This window comes from Erinaceus europaeus, chromosome 20 (assembly GCF_950295315.1).
Source record: "Erinaceus europaeus chromosome 20, mEriEur2.1, whole genome shotgun sequence".
NCBI classification, from domain to species: Eukaryota; Metazoa; Chordata; class Mammalia; order Eulipotyphla; family Erinaceidae; genus Erinaceus; species Erinaceus europaeus.
This window is the reverse complement of record NC_080181.1, coordinates 55,631,189-55,652,073: the sequence shown is the minus strand read 5'-3', so window position 1 is coordinate 55,652,073 and position 20,885 is coordinate 55,631,189. Positions and strand designations below refer to the sequence as shown.

General features: G+C 52.1%; 1 long non-coding RNA gene across 2 annotated transcripts; it reads left to right on the top strand.

Moving 5' to 3' along the window:
- The first annotated feature begins 1,392 nt into the window (after positions 1-1,392).
- Positions 1,393-15,752, top strand: LOC132534876 (uncharacterized). 2 transcript variants are annotated; one of them, XR_009546622.1, is made up of 3 exons: positions 1,393-1,665; positions 1,789-4,498; positions 15,487-15,752. It is a non-coding gene; the product is annotated as an uncharacterized LOC132534876 (long non-coding RNA). The 2 variants fall into 2 exon arrangements; XR_009546621.1 differs by having other exon boundaries at positions 1,393-4,498.
- Positions 15,753-20,885: the final 5,133 nt, after the last annotated feature.

The following is a 20,885-nucleotide window of genomic DNA, read 5'->3' as shown; positions in this document are numbered from 1 at the left end:
TTCAGGTCTGAGAAAAGGACTCCTGGGAGCACCCTCTGGCTTTACTGTCCCAGCAGCACCTCCGCAGTGGGGAGCCCACTCTCCTAGGTGCTCCTGTCCCACTGGAGGTGCCTGGTGCTGTCCCTGAACACAGGACGCCTATCCTTAGGGCACCTTGCACTGACACACACACCCCCAGAGGCACAGTTCCTCAGAGCAGGGCCCAGTGCCCAGCCCTGTCCAGGTTACCCCCTCTCCACAGCAGCTCTAATGCCAAGGCTTCAGGCTGCAGTTTGGGGGGTGGGGGAGGAGAGGGAGTACTCCAGCCGCACTAAAAGAAGCTAGCTGGTTGGCAGGCCCCAGGCCCCCTTGGCCTCCTCTCATTTCCCGGACTGGGCCTCTACAGTTCCTCCTTGTTCTCATAGGCCTTGGCCTGGCCTCCCACAGAGGCCAGCAGAGCCCCCCAGCTCCCAGCAGCTTGGGATGAGGGTGGGCTGGGGAAAAAGTCAGGGCTGAGGCAAGAGGAGACAAAGGGGCTTCTGTCCTTGTTGGTGGTTCACCCCTGGGCCAGGAGACAGGCGGGTGGGTGTGTGGGAACAGCCCAGAGCCCCCATCCCAGAGCCCACTTAGGAACCCCACCTAGCTGGGCTGGGCATCAGGGCCCAGGGACACTGGGATTGAGGCATCTGGGCCCCCAGATCACGAAGGACCTAGTCAGTGACTGGCCGAGTGGCCTTTCCTCTCTGGGCCTGTTTCCCCACCTGTAAGGAATGGGCCTGAAGGCATCAGTTAGGGAACCCTGAGGTCCCTGACTCGTCCTGTCCAGGAAAGAGGAGAGCACCGCCCACCAAGCAGGTCCAAGACTGTGCACACCGAGTGTGTGTGTGTGTGTGTGTGTGTGTGTGTGTGTGTGTGTGTGTGTGGTGTCTGCGCGTACACCACTGAGGGTGCTTGAGGATGGTCCTTCAGCAGGGCTGAGGCTGTAATCAGATTAAGGGGACCAATCACTTAGGGCTCTTGAAAAGGCCACAAGGTTTCTAATCAGCCCCCAGCAACCCCTCCTCTGGCCCCCAACTGAGCTCCTGAGGGTGAAGGGTGGAGGGGCCTTTCTTCCCTTTGTGTCCCTCCTAATTATGTCAATTTGCTAGCCAAATTGTTTGCTTCAGTGGACAGGGGGGCTAGTGCCCCATTCATGTGGTAATGTGGGAACCACCCTGGGGCTCCTGGCTGGGAAAATCAGGAGGTGCTGGCCTTCCCCAGTGGGTATGCAGCCCTCTCCCCTGGGGCACCCACTTGTGTGTCTGTGGGGGTGACCAGACACATGGACCGGATTGCACTGTGGTCCAGAACGTCCCCTGGTGTCCACCAAGCTAAGGAGTGGAAAAGATGGGGAGGACCCCAGAAGACAGATGGGACCTCCAGGTGCCTTCGGAGACATGGACTGCTCCACCCCAACCCCACCCGCACACCTGGGGCTGGACCACGGGACCCAAAAGGTGTCAGAGGTCCTGTGTAGACCCTCAGTGCTCCCAGCAGTCTGTATCGGGCCCCAGTAACACCTAATTCTTTGTTTCTGCTCTCTGCATGGGACAGTGATCCAGGGAGTGAGGTACTGGCTCCCCATTTCACAAGAGGAAGGTGAGGCTCTGGGAAGCTCATTCTGGGCCCAAGGCCACACAGCAACAGGTGAGGGGCACCAGAGGGCATGGGCTCAGCCCAGACACAGCTAAGTTCTCCGTGTGGGGTGAGCAACCCCCTTGGCTTCTCTCACCCTCACTTTCAGCATGAGCACCCTTCCTGTCTCCCCAGGTGTGCCCCCAAGTCCTCTGCTCCTCAGACTAAGGGGCCCTGGATGCCTGGCTTGGCAACACTCCTCAGAAGGTGAGGGGTGTTCACAGGGCCAGGAGCCGGCAGGAAGCCAGGGTGCAGAGTGAGGATGAGGTCACAGTCGCAGATAAGCACATTCACCCTCACCTTTATGTTGCCCTTGTTTTTCTTTTTTGTTTTGTAGCTGTTGTTGTTGATGTTGTCATCGTTGGACAGGACAGAGAGAAATGGAGAGAGGAGGGGAAGACAGAGAGGAGGAGAGAAAGACAGACACCTGCAGACCTGCTTCACCGCCTGTGAAGCAAACCCCTGCAGGTGGGGAGCCAGGGGCTCCAACCGGGATCCTTATGCCGGTCCTTGTGCTTTGTGCCATGTGTGCTTAACCCGCTGCGCTACAGCCCGACTCCCTCACCCTCACCTAAGAGGACAGGCTACAGTTCCTTTTGTCACTGCAGGGGATGATGACCTAAAATTCTTGTTTTATTTGTTTATTTTAAAGTATAATTTATTATGAGTGAAAATGAGAGAGGAGGAAGACCAGAGCACACGGTTCAGTTCTGGCAAAAGATGGTGCCAGGGATTGAACCTGGGGCCTCTGGGACCTCTGGGACCTCGGACATGCAAGTTGATGTTCTAACAGGCTAAACTGTCTCCCCAACCCTATTTTCTTTGATTTCTTTCTTTTTTAAGATTTTATTTATTTATTAATGAGAAAGGAAGAGAGAGAGAGAGAGAGGGGAGACTGAACCAGACATCACTCTGGTACATGTGCTGCCAGAGATTGAACTTGGGACCTCATGCTTGACAGTTCAATGCTTTATCTACTGCACCACCTCCTGGGCCACCCCAGCCCTATTTTTCTATTTAGTTTTTATTTATATAAAAGAGAATCACTCAGCTCTGATATAGGGCCATAACTAGGCCTCAGGTATGAAAGCCCTGTGCTCCACCACTGAGCTGTCTCATGGCACGGTTTTACTTTATCTTTTATGAGAGGGAGAAATGAAATCACTGGCACACCACTCCAGCATAGGAAGCATTAAGGACTCAAGCTCAGGGCCTCACACATACAAAATGTGCTCTCTTCCAGCTGATCCATCTCCCTGCCTCCCTCCCCCCCATTTCTTTTCAGAACCAGTGCACTTTGCTGGGTAGTTACCACCTGACCGGCATGCTGCAGCATAGGGTCCCAGACCCTATCAGCAGGTAAGCTGAAGGATCAGGTCCAGCTCCTAGTGGGGCCTGGAAAGAGACTGCCACCACAGATCTGGACTCTGCTAGCAGTTCATCTAGTCCACACCACGGGCACTGTGCATGGCCATGGTTCCATTTAAGCTCACGGGAAATTGAAGCACAGAGAGGCTGAGTAATGTATACAGTGCCACACAGAGTTTAATCCCTGGCCCAGAGGCCAGGCTTTTAACCATACACTGCTCTGGCCTAGAGCCGCTGGGCCTGTGGGAGAGGCTGAGGGCTGCAGGCTTGCAATGGCCTGGGAGATCATGTGGGAAGGTTTCTCAAGCTTGTCAGAGATGTCTGTCAGGGCCCCCGGTCAGCTCCAAGTGACCCTGTCAGGCATGGGGACAGGAGAAGCTGCAGCCATGACCCAGTCCCAGTCTCCTTCCTCCTAGCCAAATGCTTCTGGAGTCTGTGGGGAAGGGAATGCAGGGGCATCTATCCATCCCAACTTTCCAGAGGCCTTGAAGTCTAAGCTAGATCCTAAAGGTCAAGTAGGAATCACTCAGGCAAAGCACTGGAATTGAGGGCCAGCCTTCCCTGGACTTCACATCAGGAGTCAGGAGTGGCACCTTCTCTGGCCCCCAGCTCTGCTCAGCGCTGGTTGCAGTTTCCATTCCCCACTCCTGGCCTTAGGCCCGAGGCCCTCCCACAGGAGAGAAGGCCACCGCTCACCAGAGGCTGGGCAAGCCTGGTGACATTGTTTGGGTAGCAGGGCTAGGCCAGTGAGTGGCCCAGGCCCATTCAAAGGCTCTAAGCTGAGAGTTGCAAGTCTGTGGGGCCCAGCCCAGAACACTTCTCCGCATGGTGGTGACTGGATGGCGGAGAAGAACAGAGTGTCCAGTGCCTGGGGGCGGCCTCGATTCTAGGAGGGAACTTAAGTTTCAACCAGAGTTGGCACAACTGAGACAGCACTAGGCAGGCAGCTGGGCTGTGCCAGAGCCAAAATGGCTTGAAGCACACACGGGGGTATTCATTCACACAGCAGGCAGCCTTCCTGACACCCTCTCGGCTCCGCCCTCTGAGCCACCATCACTTCCTGGGAGCCAGTTAGCACTGCACCCCTCACAGAGCCTTGGGGGCTGGGACCCAGGGACGGGGGCCACACAGTCTGTGAGTGATCCCTCTGAGTGCTCCCTCCAATGTGGGACCTCCCGCTCTAATTTATTTAAGGATTTCCCTGCCGACAGGACACATGCTGTTTGAGAGTGCTTGTTACTAAAGACGTGTGTCAGGAGACCGCCTTTTAAGTGTGTGTCTGTGTCCTGTGAGGACAACTACTCGTGCTCCAGGTTCTTGGTGAATTTTTTCATTTGCTTTTGCAGATAGATGAACTTCAGAGTGCTTCTGCATTCCGATCTCGACCACCTCACACTGAATATATGCTTTAATTTAGGAAGGATTGACATCTTGACAGTATCGAGTTGCCTATCAGATATTGAAATACTGCAGGATTGTAAGTGCAATTCATATAATTACGTGTCATTTAAGCATGCTTTGTTATGATTCCAAATGTAACATGGTAGGCGAGAGTGTGATGGTCTCCTTTCCCTGGGTTTCATGAAACTAAGAACATAATCGCAAAAGATCAAGTGTTCGATTACCTTATTCTTCGTGGGGTGGTCTCATTTCTCCTGTTGGCTTGCTTCAGTTATGATTCAGCTATGTGTATATGTCTTTGGGGGAGTAATAGAAATCTGCCCCAACTACCCTGGCCTCATGTTTCATTGGCCACAGCAGTTTTTAAATAGCTTCCAAATCCTGTGTACTCTGCCCATCAGAAAGTATAGTCTGCAGCCCAGGGTATGGGGTCTCAGGAAGCCAACAGTCTGGACTCAGGGAGTATTGGGGTGGTGGTCTCGCTCAAGCTCCCTTACCTTAGTGAGGCAAAGGTCTCAAATTCAGTAGCCCATGGGTCACACATGGCCCTCCATGGCTTTCAAATATAAATCAAGAGTGAGGAGATAGCTTACCTGGTAGAGCACATACCTTGCTGTGCGTGAGAACCTGTGCTCAAGCCCAGCACCATATGGGACACCATGTACTGGGGATGGTGGAGCAGTGCTGTGCTATCTGTCTCCTCTCTCCCTGTCCGTCTCCATCTGCTTCTCCTCTCTCCCCCCTCTCTCTGAAAACTAGTTCAATTGGGGAAGTCACTCAGCCATATTAAGCATTCCTGAGGTCTTGGGTTCACATTATTTAATGTGCTACTTTAAATAAATAATGTTTTAAACAAAAGGTTTGTAAAAAAAAAAAAAACCAAAACTGTGAGCCCTGCTCCACTGCTGGTGAAGTATCCCCCTGCAAATGAGGTCTGGGGGGGAGGGTCTTGAACCCAGGTCCTTGCACACTGTAGCATGTACACTCAATTGAGTGTACCACCCCTGGCCCCTAAAAACAAACAAACAAAACCTATGTTTTCTCTTGAGGCCCAGGCTGGTGACATGGCTGTGTCTGGGCCCCACAGCTCACCATGTGACTTCTGTATTTTTTGAAAGATTTATTTTATTTATAACATATGAGAGAGCTTCACAGGGGTATGGGCAGAGGGAGTCTGAGTACACACACAGCACCAGGGATTGAACCAGGAATCTCAGGCACACAAGCCCAATGCTCTGTCAGTCAGGCCATCCTGACTGTTGTGTGAACTTTAACAGAGCAGAGTCTCTGGGTAGCAGCAGGGAGTTCCAGGAGTTTATCTTGTGACTTTGGGCAAGGCATGCCTGCTCTCTGGGCCTCTGCTTTCCCATTTGTAAGGGGAGCATGCATGAGCCCTGTGCCAAGCTCTCCCTTTGAGCATCTGAGGAGCCGGCATCAACTTGCCTGTGTTCTGAGGGGGTCACAGACATCCCTACCCCCAGGAGTTGTGAAGTCAGGCTTAGGGCCCCCCCACTCCCCCACCCCCCACCTCAGCCAACTGAATCTGGATTCAAGGTGGACCACCCGAGGCCACACCCCTCTAGGTCTCCAGTGACTGTCTCACCAGCCTGCCGCCAACAGCCCATCGATATGCAGGAGGGGTCCTGCCTGGTGTGGGATTAGCATAACACACCGGGAGGGAGACACAGGCCCACCAGGCTCCGCCTTTGTCCTGCCCAGGCGGGCGGCCGGGCACTGCACACTGACCGCCAGATGAAAGCGGGCCCCATAAAGCAGCGGACAGGCCGGCGTTGTGCGCTTTGTGTCCCTCCAGACAGAGTTATAGACGTCTGTGAAACGTCAATTACAGCTGAATAAAGACGTCTGCCCAGCCAGACGAGCCTTCTTTCAGCAAGGAGGTGTTCCCTGGCTGGCCGGCCTGGGATGCCTTTGGCAACCTTATGTGACTCTCTGAGTGGCCCTGGTGTTCATCAGGCTGGTGAGGACAAGGACAGGCCAGGCAGGAAGGTGTCCTGGAATGTGGGTGGGGTGGGGGCTGTAGGGTGGCTCACCTCCTCACCCCTGTCCTCTAGCTGGGCAACCTTGTGCGATGCAGAGGGGGACTGTCTGGGGGCCACAGAGCCCTGTGTACCAGGCAGGTCCCTCTGCACGGTTGTCCGGGAACCCTGGCTGGGATGAGGGTTTCCAGGCTCTTTGTCCTGATGGGCCTTGCTGAGGGGACAGAATTTGAGAGAGCTCTCCAGAGGCTGAGCCTGCTCCCTGTTGTCACTCTGTGACATTTGGCCCAGCCCGGCTTGTCCCCTAGAGTTATCCATTATGTGCAGTCAGAAATCATGCACCCTGGCCCAGTGAGACAATCCTGGGCCCACATTCCTGGTTTGGCACTTGGAAAGGGACAGGGGATCACGTCACTCAGAGCCACCTGTAGGAAAGGTGACCTACCCATCTGGGCTTCAAGCACCTGTGCAGAGCCTTGATTGTGGCACAGAGAACTGGGCTGCCCCCTCCCCAGTCATGCTGGGCTCTGGGCACCCTCATCCTACCAGATCTGATAGGATGGTGGGTTGGGCAGTAAAGGCATTTCCTGAGGCCCTACTCCCACTCCCTGGGGTTTCTGTCCTGAACTCTGCCCAGCATGAGGTTACTGGCCTTCAGGCACCGTATGCCAAGCTGAGATAAAGTCAGAACACCCACCTCCCACCCCCAGGGAAGAAAGCAGAAACACCTCAGTCATGGGCCTCAGAGCAGTCTGCCCAGGTGGGCCTCAGAAAGCCCTTAGAGCTCCACGGAGCTCCTTGTGGGGGGATCTTTTTTTCTCCAGTAAAGTTTTGTGCAATTCGTCTGCATCCTCAGTCACCTCTCACTGTTGCCTTCTCTGCATCCTGTGCAGAGCTGCCAGGGCCACCCTTTGGCCACTGGTGAGCGAGAAGCAGGATCAGGACTTGGACCCCAGAAGGGCTGATCCTGAGCTCAGCGTCTGCTTCTGTCCCTCCTTGGTTCAGGGACAGGTGGGCCCTTCGACTTGTGTAGCTCCCATGCCCAGTATTTCTGGCTATGAGACCTTCAGAACGACTCTGCCAGGCTGTGTGCGTGTGTGTGCCAGCTGTGCCTGGTGCATTTGAGATGCTGTGTGTGTGTGTGCCCAGGTCTGCTGGGTGCATGTGTGTGTGTGTGTGTGTGTGTGTGTGTGTGTGTGTGTGCGTGTATTTTGTCCATGTGCCACGTACAGTTGGCTGGGGCAGGGCAAGGGCCTGCAGCCACTCTGCCTCTGCGGGGCAGCGATGCCTGCTTATGGGGGCGGGTCACAGCATCAGCCCAGCTAAGGAAGAGGCTGAGCCAGCTGCACCGCCCCCCTGGGAAGGAAGGGGACCCCAGGTTGGCTCAGGATGCTCTTGAAGGTGGCCCATGTGTGGTTCCAGTTTTCACTGTGTGTCTCCCATGAGAATGTATCCCCATGGAAGCCACAGGGGACAGAAGGCGTTGGGGGGCTGCCGCTTGATCAAGCCTGCAGGGAGTGTGGGCCATTTCGATGATGGCATCTAGGATGTCATGTTTTTAAAGAGCAAATATCTTTGCCTCTCTGATTAAAAAGGTTGACTGAGGAACTAGCTCAGCAGTAAAGTACAGGACCTACATACCACATATGTTGGAGAGATGCATTGGTTCTCCCTTGTATGATAAACAATCTTTTTTTTTTTTTTAACTCAGAGCCTGTGGCTCAGGAGGTGGTGCAGTGGGTGGGGTGTTGGGTTCTCGGGCACGCACTCCATGCTCAATAGAGTGATGCTCCAGTTCTTCCTTTTTCCCCAAATAAGATATCATCTTTAAAAATGGCGATGCTGGGGAGTCAGGCGGTAGCACAGCGGGTTAAGTGCGTGTGGCGCAAAGCCTAAGGACCGGTGTGAGGATCCTGGTTCAAGCCCCCAGCTTCCCACCTGCAGGGGAGTCGCTTCACAGGCGGTGAAGCAGGTCTGCAGGTGTCTGTCTTTCTCTCCCCTTCTCTGTCTTCCCCTCCTCTTTCCATTTCTCTCTGTCCTATCAACATCAACGACATCAATAACAACAATAACAACAACAACAATAAAAAAGCAACAAGGGCAACAAAAGGGAAAATAAATAAATTTTTAAAAAGTATTTTTAAAAAATGGAGATGCCGGAGTGAGTCATGTCTTTGATGTGCTCCACCTGCCCCACGTCTCTCCTCCCTAGAACGACAGCTGCTGTCCACTCCTGTCTCCTCGCAGCCTGCACACACTTGCCGCCTCATGCTCCCATCTGCCTGGCTCCTCCTCAGGCTCCCTGGGGTTGTTCCCAGACTTTTGCTCTCAACAGCCCTGAGAGTTCTCCCTGTGTGGGGTGCACCTGGAACAGACATTCCCAGAGGTGGCAGCTGCGTCAGAGGTCACTTGCACACACAGTTTTGCCATATTTTGTTGGACTGTCCTCCTCGGGGTAAGGGGCAACCCTATCTAGTGTGTGCGGCTTGTGGGGCCTTAACAAGGGAGGGTAGGAGACACAGTTATGGCAGTGAAGTCCTTATTTGCTTCACCACCAAGCAGCTTGGGCAGGGAGGCTGAAGGTTCCCTGCTTGAATGTTCATGTCTATGTGTACGTACGCAAACAGTTCCCATGCCCACATGAACCACACACGGCAGCCCTGCTCACTCTGAAGTCTGTTCCTTCCCTCCTGCCTCACCCTCTGGGTCAGTTATTCAGATGAAGCACCCCCCCCCCCAAGTGGACTCTGAAAAGTGCAACAGCAGACAGTCCCTAAAGGAAGAAGTGTTCAGTTTTTCAGTCCATTGCCCTGCACCTTCTGAATAGAGCCGAGGGGTACAAATGACAAGAGGGCTTGGGGAAGTTTCTCAACCTCAAGACTCCAGAGTCCCTGGAGAGAGATGGTCAAGGGGAGTGTTGGGTGGGTTGAGGTCCAAGTCTTCTGCTGGCTCCACTCCACATCCACACGTGCGTGTCCCTGAACAGGCCCCTGTGCTGCTAAGTGGATGGGGAGATGGTTCCACAGGCACAGCTGTTGACTTGCTCCTCTGAGGTACCTGGCTTGGTCCCCAGTGCCCAGTGAGCCAGACTGATGACTCTGCCTTTTCTCTCTTTTTCTTTGCCTCATGTAAAACTCATTCTCTCACACACACACCCCCATGTAGTAAATATTTTTCTTTTTTGCGCCTCCCAGGTTATTGCTAGGGCTTGGTGCCTGCACTATGAATTCACTGCTCCTGGAGGCCATTTTTCTCCTTTTATTGCCCTTGTTTATAGCTGTTGTGGTTATTATTGTTGTTGCTGTTATTGTTAGATAGGACAGAGAGAAATGGAGAGAGGAGGGGAAGACAGAGAGGGGGAGAGAAAGACAGACACCTGCAGACCTGCTTGACCGCTTGTTAAGCAACCCCCCTACAGGTGGGGAAACGGGGGGCTCGGACCAGGATCCCTGCACTGGTTCTTGCGCTTTGTGCCATATGTGCTTAACCCACGCTGCACTACCGCCTGGCCCCCAATAAAATATTTTTTAAGTTGATAAATTTTCATGCCTGAGACACTAAGATCCCAGGTTCAGTCCCTCCACACTACCATAATCCAGAGCTGAGCAATTCTCTGGTAAAAAAGGCGGGGGGGGAGTTGATAAATGGGGCTGGGGAGAAAGCATAATGATTGTGCAAAACACTTTCATGCCTGAGGCTCTGAGCTCCTAGGTTCAATCCCCAGCAGTACCATAAACCAGAGCTGAGCAGTGCTCTGGTCTTTGTCTTTCACTAAATATATATATATTATATATATTTCACTAAATATATATATATTATATATATTTCACTAAATATATATATATATATATATATATATATATATATATATATATATATATATATGCTGATAAAGTGGTCCAGGAGGTGGCGCAGTGGGTAAAGCATTGAACTCTCAAGCATGCAGTCCCAAGTTCAATTCCTGGCGCACATGTACCAGAGTGATGTCTGGTTCTTTCTCTCTTCCTCCTGTCTTTCTCATTAATAAATAAAATCTTTTTTAAAAAAATTTTTTAAGCTGATAACTGCTAGTTCTCTCTTGCAAAGATGGCTCCCATGCAGCCAAGCCAGATAACACTTCGCTTGTGAGTGTGGACTTGTGTGAGCCTAAGTCTTTCTAACACTTCCCCCACCCCTAGGTTTGGTGCCAGCCCCTCCATGCGCGCTCACTCTCTTGAATTTATGGTTCCGCCTGTCCCTGTGGAGACACCTGGGCCTGTGGTGACATTGGGTGAGGTCTCACTACTCTAAGATCCAGGCAGGTGAGGCCTCCTTGGCCAGACTTGCTTTTTCTGGAGTTTCCACGAGGCTGAGCTGAGCTTGATGGTACCACCCCACGTGCTGGGGCACGGGGCTGGGGCCTGCGCTTTCCACAGTGTCTGGACAGGCCAGACCCGGAGGCAGACGGGAGTGACAGCTGGGAAGGTTTAATTGCTGCTCGGTGACTGGGCGCCTCCCTCCCTCACCAGCGATCTGCATTTCAATGTGAGCCGAGTGGAAAGTAGGTGCTGCTCAAAGCCCTTACAATGATTAATCATTTAAAAAGCAAGATCTTAATTACAGGCCGCAATTTTTGCTATTTAAGGAGTCCATTAGTTGCCAGAAAGAAGAAGAAAAAATGATCACAGGTTATTCTCTTCCGAAAGTAGAGTGGGGGGGGGGGTTGGTTGGGCTGTGGGCGGAGGCAGAGGATCAGCTGCTGCTCCAGGGAGGGATGGGGCAGGCCACCCCCGGAGACCCTGGGAGCTCTGGGGTGAGGAAGGGTCAGCCAGAGCCCCCCCTCCCCACCTCTCTCCTCTAGGCTGGAATCCCACCTGTGGGCCTCCTGACCCCCTCCTGGGTGTGGCAGCTGGTGACCAGCTCCTTCCCCACCCTGACCTCTGACCCCAGCCTGCTCAGGAAGTGGTCTGAATTGCTAGGCCCTCCCCTCCAGTCCCTCTGTGGGTTTTAGTCTTGTCTGGTCTCTTGGAGTCCAGAGTATACAAAGGGGCTAGGGAGGCGGATAACACAGATAAAGCGGTTTCACTTGTGGGTCCTGGGGCGGGGGGGGGGGGGGGGGGGGGCAGGCAGAAGAGCCAGGGCACAGACTGGAGGCCCTGTTCACAGCCACTGGAGGCCTGATCATCCCACAACCCTGGTCTGCAGCTCCTGTTCCCAGGAAACAGCCCAGCCACGAAGGGACTCCTACCGTGTCCAGTGACGCTGGTGTGCAGCTTAGAAAGAAAGAATGTGGTATGTGTACGCCTGGACACAGCAGCCTCCTCTTCCTGTCATGCTCTGTGCTTTAAACAAGCTTGCAAAGTTTAGCAGGCCCAGAGCACAGGCTTGTTATTCCCTGTCTGGCGGTGATGTCAGGAATAAAAACAAGGAAATAACTTTCATAGTGTTTCCTACCAGATTTGCTGAGTGTGTGTGTGTGTGTGTGTGTGTGTGTGTGTGTCCAGCCTCATCTGCTCTAACATTCAGGCCCCCAGAGGGCTGGCTGCTCAGTCGGATTGAATGATAATCCCGGATTTTGGATTTCATAGGCAGGGTGGGCAGAGCCCCTGCCACAGGCCCTCGTGTGGGTGTGTGAATGCAGAATAGCCCAACTGACTTCATGAGGACTCTTCCCTGCTTCCAGCATTTCCCATCTTCACCCTCCCACCCACCCCACCCCACCCCACCCCCCACAGACTGGGAAGAGTCCCTTTAATTGCCAGGTTCCACACCTCCTGGGGGTGAGCCCACAGACCCTCCCCCATCTTTCCTGATTAATTGCAGGGTTAGACACCCAAAACAGGCTGGACCACATTATTTCTGAGGTTGGCTCTTGTCACTGGTCCCTGCCTTGAAGCCACCCTAATCAACAGCTTTTAGCTTGTCACTCTCCTGACACTCTGCTCAGAGCAGGAAATGGCAAGTATGATGGAAATAAGGCCTTTGTTGTGTTTGGGGGGGGGGGCAGCAGCTGGCATGGGAAGTCCTGCTCTGGTGTCAACTCTGAAGGTCACTGCCTGGGACCTCCTGCCACACCTCCACTCCAGTCATCTCCCGAAGGCTACTCTGGGGACATGGGAGGAGGGTGAGAGATTGAAGGCAGAGGAAGCCTGGGAGGCACACAGCTGGCAGGGAGGGGCCCCTGTTGTTGGGTTTAGCCCCTCCCGTCCGAGCCTCCCCTCTGCATGGCCAGTTTGCTGGCACTTGGGCACAGTGAGTGGCGAGGGCCTGCCTCCCTGCCTGGAACGGACAGTGTATCCTCACTCAGCCTGTGCAGACACTCCAGCAGGCTGTCACCACCACCCACACACACATACACCAAACACCCAGGTGGGGAGGGAGCAGGTAGGGGACACACCCCACACCCATTCTCAGGATAAGGGGGCCACAGAGCCAGGGAGGAGCTCAGTGACACTGAGCTGTTTTCTTTCTTTTTAAAAAATATTTATTTATTTATTTATTCCCTTTTGTTGTCTTTGTTTTATTGTTGTTATTGAGGTCAATGTTGTTGGATAGGACACAGAAATGGAGAGAGGAGGGGAAGACAAAGAGAGAGGGGAGAGAAAGACAGACACCTGCAGACCTGCTTCACCGCTTGTGAAGTGACTCCCCTGCAGGTGGGGAGCCGGGGGCTCGAACCGGGATCCTTAAGCCAGTGTTGTGCTTTGCACCACCTGCGCTTAACCCGCCGAGCTTCAGCCCGAGTCCCCTGAGCTCTGTTTTCTTCTTGTGTGAAGTGACTGTACTATTTTCTTGTTGACTTTTACAGATCTTTCTTTCTTTTTAATTATTTTTTATTATTTTATTGTTTTTTATTATTTTTAATTATTCCCTTTTGTTGCCCTTGTTTTATTGTTGTAGTTATTATTGCTGTTATCGATGATGTCGTCATTGTTAGGACAGAGAGAAATGGAGAGAGGAGGGGAAGACAAGTAAGGGGAGAGAAAAGACAGACACCTGCAGAGCTGCTTCACCGTTTTGTGAAGCGACTCCCCTGCAGGTGGAGAGCCAGGGCATCGAACCGGGATTCTGATACTGGTCCGGTCCGTGCGCTTTCTGCCACATGCACTTAACCCACTGCACCACTGCCTGGATCCCAGCTTTCTTTATTTTTGATATTTATTTTTATGATAGAGAGACAGAGACTAGAGCACCATTTATCTCCAACACATGTGGTGCTGGGAATTGAATCGTGGGCCTCTACCACTGAGCCACCTCTCCAGTCTCTATTTTATTTTTATTTAATTGGCTATGTGCAGTGAGCCCAGGGCCTTTCAAATGGGAGATTCCATTTGCTAGGTGGCCTCCCCAGTCTAGTTTTTCTTTCTCTCTTCTTTTTCCCTTCTTTCTTTCTTTTTTTTTTCTTCCTTGTCAGAGGCTTGTTTGTGTATCATTTCACTGCTCCCTGACCACTTTTTTATGCAGAGAGAGGGGAGGAGGGAAGGGAGAGGGAACAGGAAGATCACTATAGTCATGCAATGCTGGGAATCAAAGTCAAGACTTCTTTTAAGTCCAATGTTCTAGCCACTGTATCATCACCTTCCAGGCATTGCTCCCCACTCCTGGCCTTTTTTTTTTTTTTTATTTTCATTGTATACTTATAGCTGTTCAGTGTCCTGGTTGCAGATTCATCCCTCAATTTTCCCATTTCCAAACATGTCCACACCCAGGGTTTCCTGAGCCCCCACCCCCACCAGAGCAGTGTGCTTGGAGCCAGGGCAGGGCAGGGCAGGGCAGGGCAGGGCAGGGCAGGGCAGGGCGAGGTCCATACCCTGGCTGGTTGCTGGAGGGATTCAGATCTTCCACAAGTCCCCGGTGTTGGTGTTGCTCTCAGCTGCTTTCAAAGCATCCCCAGAAGAAGGAGGCATCACAGTCCTCTGGCCCCTGATCAGGAAAGGGCCTGGGCTCCCAGCCTCAGTTTCCTCACCCCCACAAGTAAGGGCAGGAGTTGTTCATCTCCTTGTCTCAGGTCCCTACATTTGCACACACCTAGTCTGGGGGTATTCCCCCACCCCAGGGCACCTGTGTCTTGTGCTTAAAAGCCTGAGACATGGGGGAAGTGGAGGGTGAACTCACTCCTCTTCACTCTGCCCTCCCTTTGGCACTGAGCTCCTGTTTGGGCTTCTGGCCAGGTCCAGGATCCACAGACACCCGCCCCCTCCCCAGCTTTACCCTACTTTGCAAACCAGAAGTGGTTTGTGTCCGGAACCCCCTCCACTAACACTTTGTAGCAGATGGCTGGTGTCACCCCTGCACCCCTCAACTATGTGTCCGGGATGGGCATGGGAGGGGCAGTGTTCCACGGCGTGAGTGATAGGGGCCCCCAGGGGCAGAGGAGCTGATGGACAGGACCTGGCCCAGGAACAGTAGGCCTGAGCCTCCAGCTGCCTCAGAGGGGACAGGAGCCTGGGAACCCCTCTCCCTGCCAGGCCACAGGCAGGGGTGGGAAGTCGGCCTGCCAGGGCTTTGTGCCTCACACAATCGGGGCTGCACTATTGGATAATGGGGCGGACAAAGGGGCCTTCGGAAGTGGCCACGCTGCTGAGCACCAGGGGAGGCCCCAGGAAGCCGGCTCCACCGGCCACCCACCCAGGCTTCCTCGCCACACACCACCCCCACCTCCGCCCTGCCACCCACAGTCTGGGCAGCTGTGCTGGGAGTTTGTGAACCCTGAGGGAACTCCCAACCCCCAATGGCCAGGGGGTGGGGTGGGGTGGAGGTGGGGTCTAGAAAGTTCCAGAATAGTCCTGGGAAGGGGCAAACTTGCTAGGACAACACAGGCACTGGCCACTGGTGAGGGCAGACTCAGGGATAGACCTCCTGAGAGCTGGGTCTCTGGTTTACAAACAGGATGTGCTTCCTGGTAGAAATAGTATCCCTTTTGTCCCCCCACTGTCCGATGTGTGGACAGGACCCTTGTCTTGAGACTGTGGAGATGACCCAGAAGTGAACAGTCTCTGGAGCCAGCAGCTCTGGCTGGGTGCCCTGGGATGGGAGTGTGGGTGGGGGGGTTTCTAACCTGCTAAGCCAGTCTCCCTCCTCTCTGCAGGGAGCCGTAGACTGTGCTTGGAGGAAGGGCTGATTCTGTGTGTGTTGAGTGGAGAGCCCAGTGCACAGGAGACCTTGCTCAGGTCCTGTCTGGATTTGGCCTGAAGGCCGAGCTGCCCCAGGGCAGCCAGCCCCTTGGTGGTGATGTGTGTTGAGATAGAAGAGGTGGAGGATGGACTCCTATAGCATCTACCTGCCTGCACCTCAATTCTAGAGCAACGTTAGATTTACAGACAAGTTGCAACTAATAAAGAGTTTCTATAAGTCCTCCCAGGTTCTCCAAACATAAACTTTTTTTTAATTAATTAATTTTGAGAGTAGAGCACTGTTTAGCTCTGGCATATGAGGAGGTGGGGATTGAACCTGGGGCCCCAGGCATGGAAGTCCTATGTTCTGTTGCTGAACTATCTCCCCAGCCTAAACATTAACATCTTATAAAATTGGGATATGTCAGGAGTCGGGCAGTAGCGCAGTGGGTTAAGCACACATGGCGCAAAGCGCAAGGTCTGGCATAAGGATCCCGGTTCGAGCCCCTGGCTCCCCATCTGCAGGGGAGTCACTTCACAGGTGGTGAAGCAGGTCTGCAGGTGTCTATCTTTCTCTCCCCTCTGTCTTCCCCTCCTCTCTCCATTTCTCTCTGTCCTATCCAACAACGACGACATCAATAACAACAGTAATAACTACAACGATAAAAAACAAGGGCAACAAAAGGGAATAAATAAATATTTAAAAAAAATTTAAAACAGAAATTCTGAACTAAGTTCCAGATATATTTGGATTTTTGTAGTGATTCTACTCATGTGTTTTTGTTCCAGCCTCCAGCTCAGGTTACCATGTGGGTCTCTGACCTGTTGTGTAATGTATGAAAGAACAGAAGACCATTCTTTTTTTTTTTTTAAGAATTTATTTATTCATGAGAAAGATAAAAGGAGAGAGAGAGAGAGAGAGAGAAAAAGAACCAGACAGCACTCTGGTACATGTGCTGCCAGGGATTGAACTCAGGACCTCATGGCTGAGAATCCAGTGCATCATCCACTGCACCACCTCCTGGACCACAGACACAGAAGACCTTTTTTTGTTTGTTTTTTGCCTCTAGGATTATTGCTGGGCTCCATGCCTGCACCATGAATCCCCTGCTCCTGGAGGCCATTCCCCCCCCCCCTTTTTTTCCCCTTTTGTTGCCCTTGTTGTTTTAGCCTTGTTGTGGTAATTATTATTGTTGTTGAGGTTGTTGTTGGATAGGACAGAGATAAATGGAGAGAGGAGGGGAAGACAGAGGGGAGAGAAAGACACCTGTAGACCTGCTTCACTGCCTGTGAAGCGACTCCCCTGCAGGTGAGGAGCCGGGGGCTCGAACTGGGATCCTCATGCCAGTCCTTGTGCTTTGCGCCACATGTGCTTAACCCGCTGCACTACTGCCCAACACCCTAGAAGACCATTCTTTAAAGGATTATTTATTTATTTATAGACCAGAAAATTGCTGTGTTCATATGCAGAACCAGGAGTTGAACCCACGCCTTCAGGTTCGTAGGGCCTATGTTCTACTTACTAAGCCACCTTATTGGCCTTAAAAAATGTTTTTAATGCTGAAGAATCAAGCCCAGGGCCTCTACTGTTGAGCCTCTTCCCTGACCCAGAAAAACCATTCTCAGTCTCACCCATTCCCTGAATGGAGAGCTCTGGATAAAGCTGTGTCCCTGTGGTCTGGGGCGCCCATGGGCCAACTATCCTTGCGTCAGCCCCCAGATGGACACTTCAGTGCACAGACGGGCTGCTCCTGCAGAGCTCTGGACTAGTGAGCGACTTCTGCCACTTCTGGGTGGCATGGAAGACTGCAGGGGGACTTTGGAGCTGTGCTGGGCCACCGGCTGCATAGCCCTTCAGCCCCAAGCCAGGCCTTTCGGCAGTCCAGGAAGGGGGTTCTGAGTTAACACTTTTTCTGCACCCCTTGAGTGAGAACCTAGAGACCCAGCCCACACCCAGCCCACACCTGCCTTTCCTCTGAGTCAGGCCCTGCGCCTGTGTCTAGCCCAATCCTGGGCCTCGGGAGCAAGCTGGCTCCCAAGAGCAGCAAAGCAGCGGCCCTCCAGGCCCTGCGAAGACAGTTCAGTGCCCTTTCTTCTGGCAGCTGGCAGGGCCCACTGGTGCTCCTGGGCTTCTGAATGCCTACTGCTGCCAGACACTGTTTCCCGGGCAGCCCCATGCCAGCACCCACTGCCAGGGCCACCCACAGAGAAGGAGCCTTTCTTCCCTGCTGGCCAAGGCCAAGGCCCCCAGAAGAGCATCAGTGCCGGCAAAGTTGGCGGGGGGGGGGGGGGGGGGGGGAGCTTTGTTCAGGAAACTGAGGCACTCCGCCTGGGAACTCAAAGATTAGAAAGGGGAGTAAGTTCCCCATCCTCCCCCTCTGGGTAGAGAGGCCTGCTCCCTGCTGCAGGGTTCCCAGACCCACTGGGCTCACTGCCTGGGATGGTTTCTACCTCTTCAGCACCTCAGGAGGCCTTGCAAAGACTCATCCTGCTGGCCACAGACACACTGAGGCTGCTGCTGGCTGGTGAGAGAGGGAGCTCCAGGTCCACAGCAGCGCTGCCGGGCCCACTGGAGAGGGAGTGGAGCTGAGCCCCAGAGCAGGAACCTTGACACCAGACTTCCTGCTGCGGAGGGGCACTGATCAGGATCCCAGATGCCAGCTCCCGACTGGGGTCTTCTGTGGCTCCAAGGCTGTGTGTGCCAAGCATTCATGCCCAGCTCCTGGGAGGGTTATAGCCAGGTGGCTTCAAGGGGACTGTCACTGCTGGGTTGTCTGTCAGCTGTCTGTTGGACTTGGAGTCCATGGATGAGCAAAGACGGGAGTAAGTGGGACCTTCAGAAAACCTGGGAGCCACTGAGGTATCTCAGAAAAGCCAGGCTGTGGGGTGTCACCCCCAATCAGATCAGCTTTAGGGAAGCCCTAAAGTGGAAAATGGGCAGGGACACCAATATCCCTTCCTGGAAATCTCTCCTCTGCAGTGGTGCCTTCACTTCCAGACAGAGAGGGAACAGGGTGGAGACTGTCCTTACATGCACACCACGAACACAGACGCCAACACCCACCACCAGCAGGAGACACACAAGACAAATACCTACAAACAGCACACAGCATCCTGCTATCCCCACACAGCACCCCACAGACAGACACACATGGATACAGGAAACTCGAAGACAAACACCTCACAGACTCAGATGAACACAGCAGTGCTGTCCTAAGATGTCCAGTTTGGGAACCTGCAAGTACCAGAGTGTAGACTAAAAATATCAATGAACTCCTCTGACCTGCTTCCTTGTCAGCCTGCCCGGGAAGATTCTGTAACCAGGTCAGTGTACAGTGCTCCTCCCCTCTCCCCGTTATTTAGATAATTCTAACGTATTGGGTTACATTTTTATATTTTTATTGTGGTAAAATGTACAGAATAGGCCATTTTTCAAATTTTGTTGCCCTTGTTGTTGTTGTTATTGCTGTTGTTGTTGGATAGGACAGAGAGAATTCGAGAGAGGAGGAGAGAAAGATAGATACCTGCAGACATGCTTCACCACTTGTGAAGCGATCCCTGGCGGGTGGGGAGCTGGGGGCTCGAACCGGGATCCTTAAGCCAACCCTTCTGATTTGTGCCATGTGCTACTGCCCAGCCCCTAAAGATTTTTTTTAATATTTATTCATTCCCTTCTGTTGCCCTTGTTTTTTTGTTGTAGTTATTATTGTTATTATTATTGATGTCATTGTTGTTGGATAGGACAGAGAGACATGGAGAGAGAGGAGGGGGAGACAGAGAGGGGGAGAGAAAGACAGGCACCTGCAGACCTGCTTCACTGCTTGTGAAGTGACTCCCCTGCAGGTGGGGAGCCGGAGGCTCGAACCGAGATCCTTACATCTGTCCTTGCACTTTGTGCTACCTGTGCTTACCCCACTGCGCTACCGCCCGACTCTTTTTTTTTTTTATAAAAGATTTTTTATAAAGTTTTTTTTTTCCTTTTATGAGAAAGATAGGAGGTGAGAGAAAGAACCAGACATCACCCTGGCACATGCTTCTGGGGATCAAAGTTGAGACCTCATGCTTGAGAGCTCAAAGCTTTATCACTGCGTCACCTCCTGGACCACTGTCTTAGATTTTTCAGAGGTGTAAGACATGCAGACTTTTAATAATAATTTGTAATATGTAGAATTTTTTGTTTTGTTTTTAACCAGAGCACCGCTCTCAACTCTGGTTTATGGTGGGGCTGGGGACTGAACCTGGGCCTTTTGGTGCCTCAGACATGGAAATGGTTTTGCATAAACATTATGCTGTCTCCCTAGCCCACAGACATTTTTATTTTTTGTCCTTTCACTAACCCTGTACTCTGCGAGGAAGTAACTCCAAGTCCTGGCTCCAAAGTTGGACTGGACTTAGGTCCTGGTGTTCCAGATTCAGTAAGTGGCTCCAGAGCCAGTTTTAGTCTTCAGTCCCTCGCTCAGCAAGAATACGGCGGAAGAGCAGATAGGGAAGTGGCTCAGTGGCATAGGATTTATATGAGTGAGGTCCTGGGCTCAGTGCACAGCACAGCACAGAAGCCTCCTTTAATAAAGGAAAAGGAAAGAGAGAACAGAAGGAAACTTGAATTGTTTCCACTTATTTGTGTCTAAAACTCAAAAGAGTGAGCCAGAGTAAGCCGTGAAGTCATGAAAGTGCAAGTTTAAAATTATGAGCTTACTTTGTTTTATTGTATTACACAGGTACTGTGCTTCTTCCAAATCGAAGATTTGGAGGTAACACAGTGGCTAGAACTTTGGACTTAAAAAGCATGTCCTATCCAACAACGATGACATCAATAACAACAACAATAATAACTACAACAATAAAAAGAAAACAAGGGCAACAAAAGGAAAGTAAATAAATAAAATTTAAAAAATAAATGAATAAATCTTCTTAATATATTTTTAATTTTTTTCTATTTATTTATTTATTCCATTTTGTTATCCTTGCTTTTTTATTGTTGTAGTTATTATTGATGTCGTTGTTGTTGGATAAGACAGAGAGAAATGGAGAGAGGAGGGGAAGACAGAGAAGGGGGAGAGAAAGATAGACACCTGCAGACCTGCTTCACCACCTGTGAAGTGACTCCCCTGCAGGTGGGGAGCCGGGGGCTTGAACCAGGATCCTTTACGCAGGTCCTTGCGCTTTGTGCCACCTGCGCTTAACCCACTGCGCTACCGCCTGACTCCCTGAATAATTTTTTTTTATGAATAAATTGAAGGTTTGTGGCAACTCTGTTCCCAGTAAGTCTATTGATGCCATTTTCCATCAGGTCAGATAAGGCACAGAACTTTTTAGCAATAAGACATTGTAAATTAAGGTATGTACCTCTAAAAAACATAATGGTATTGCACAT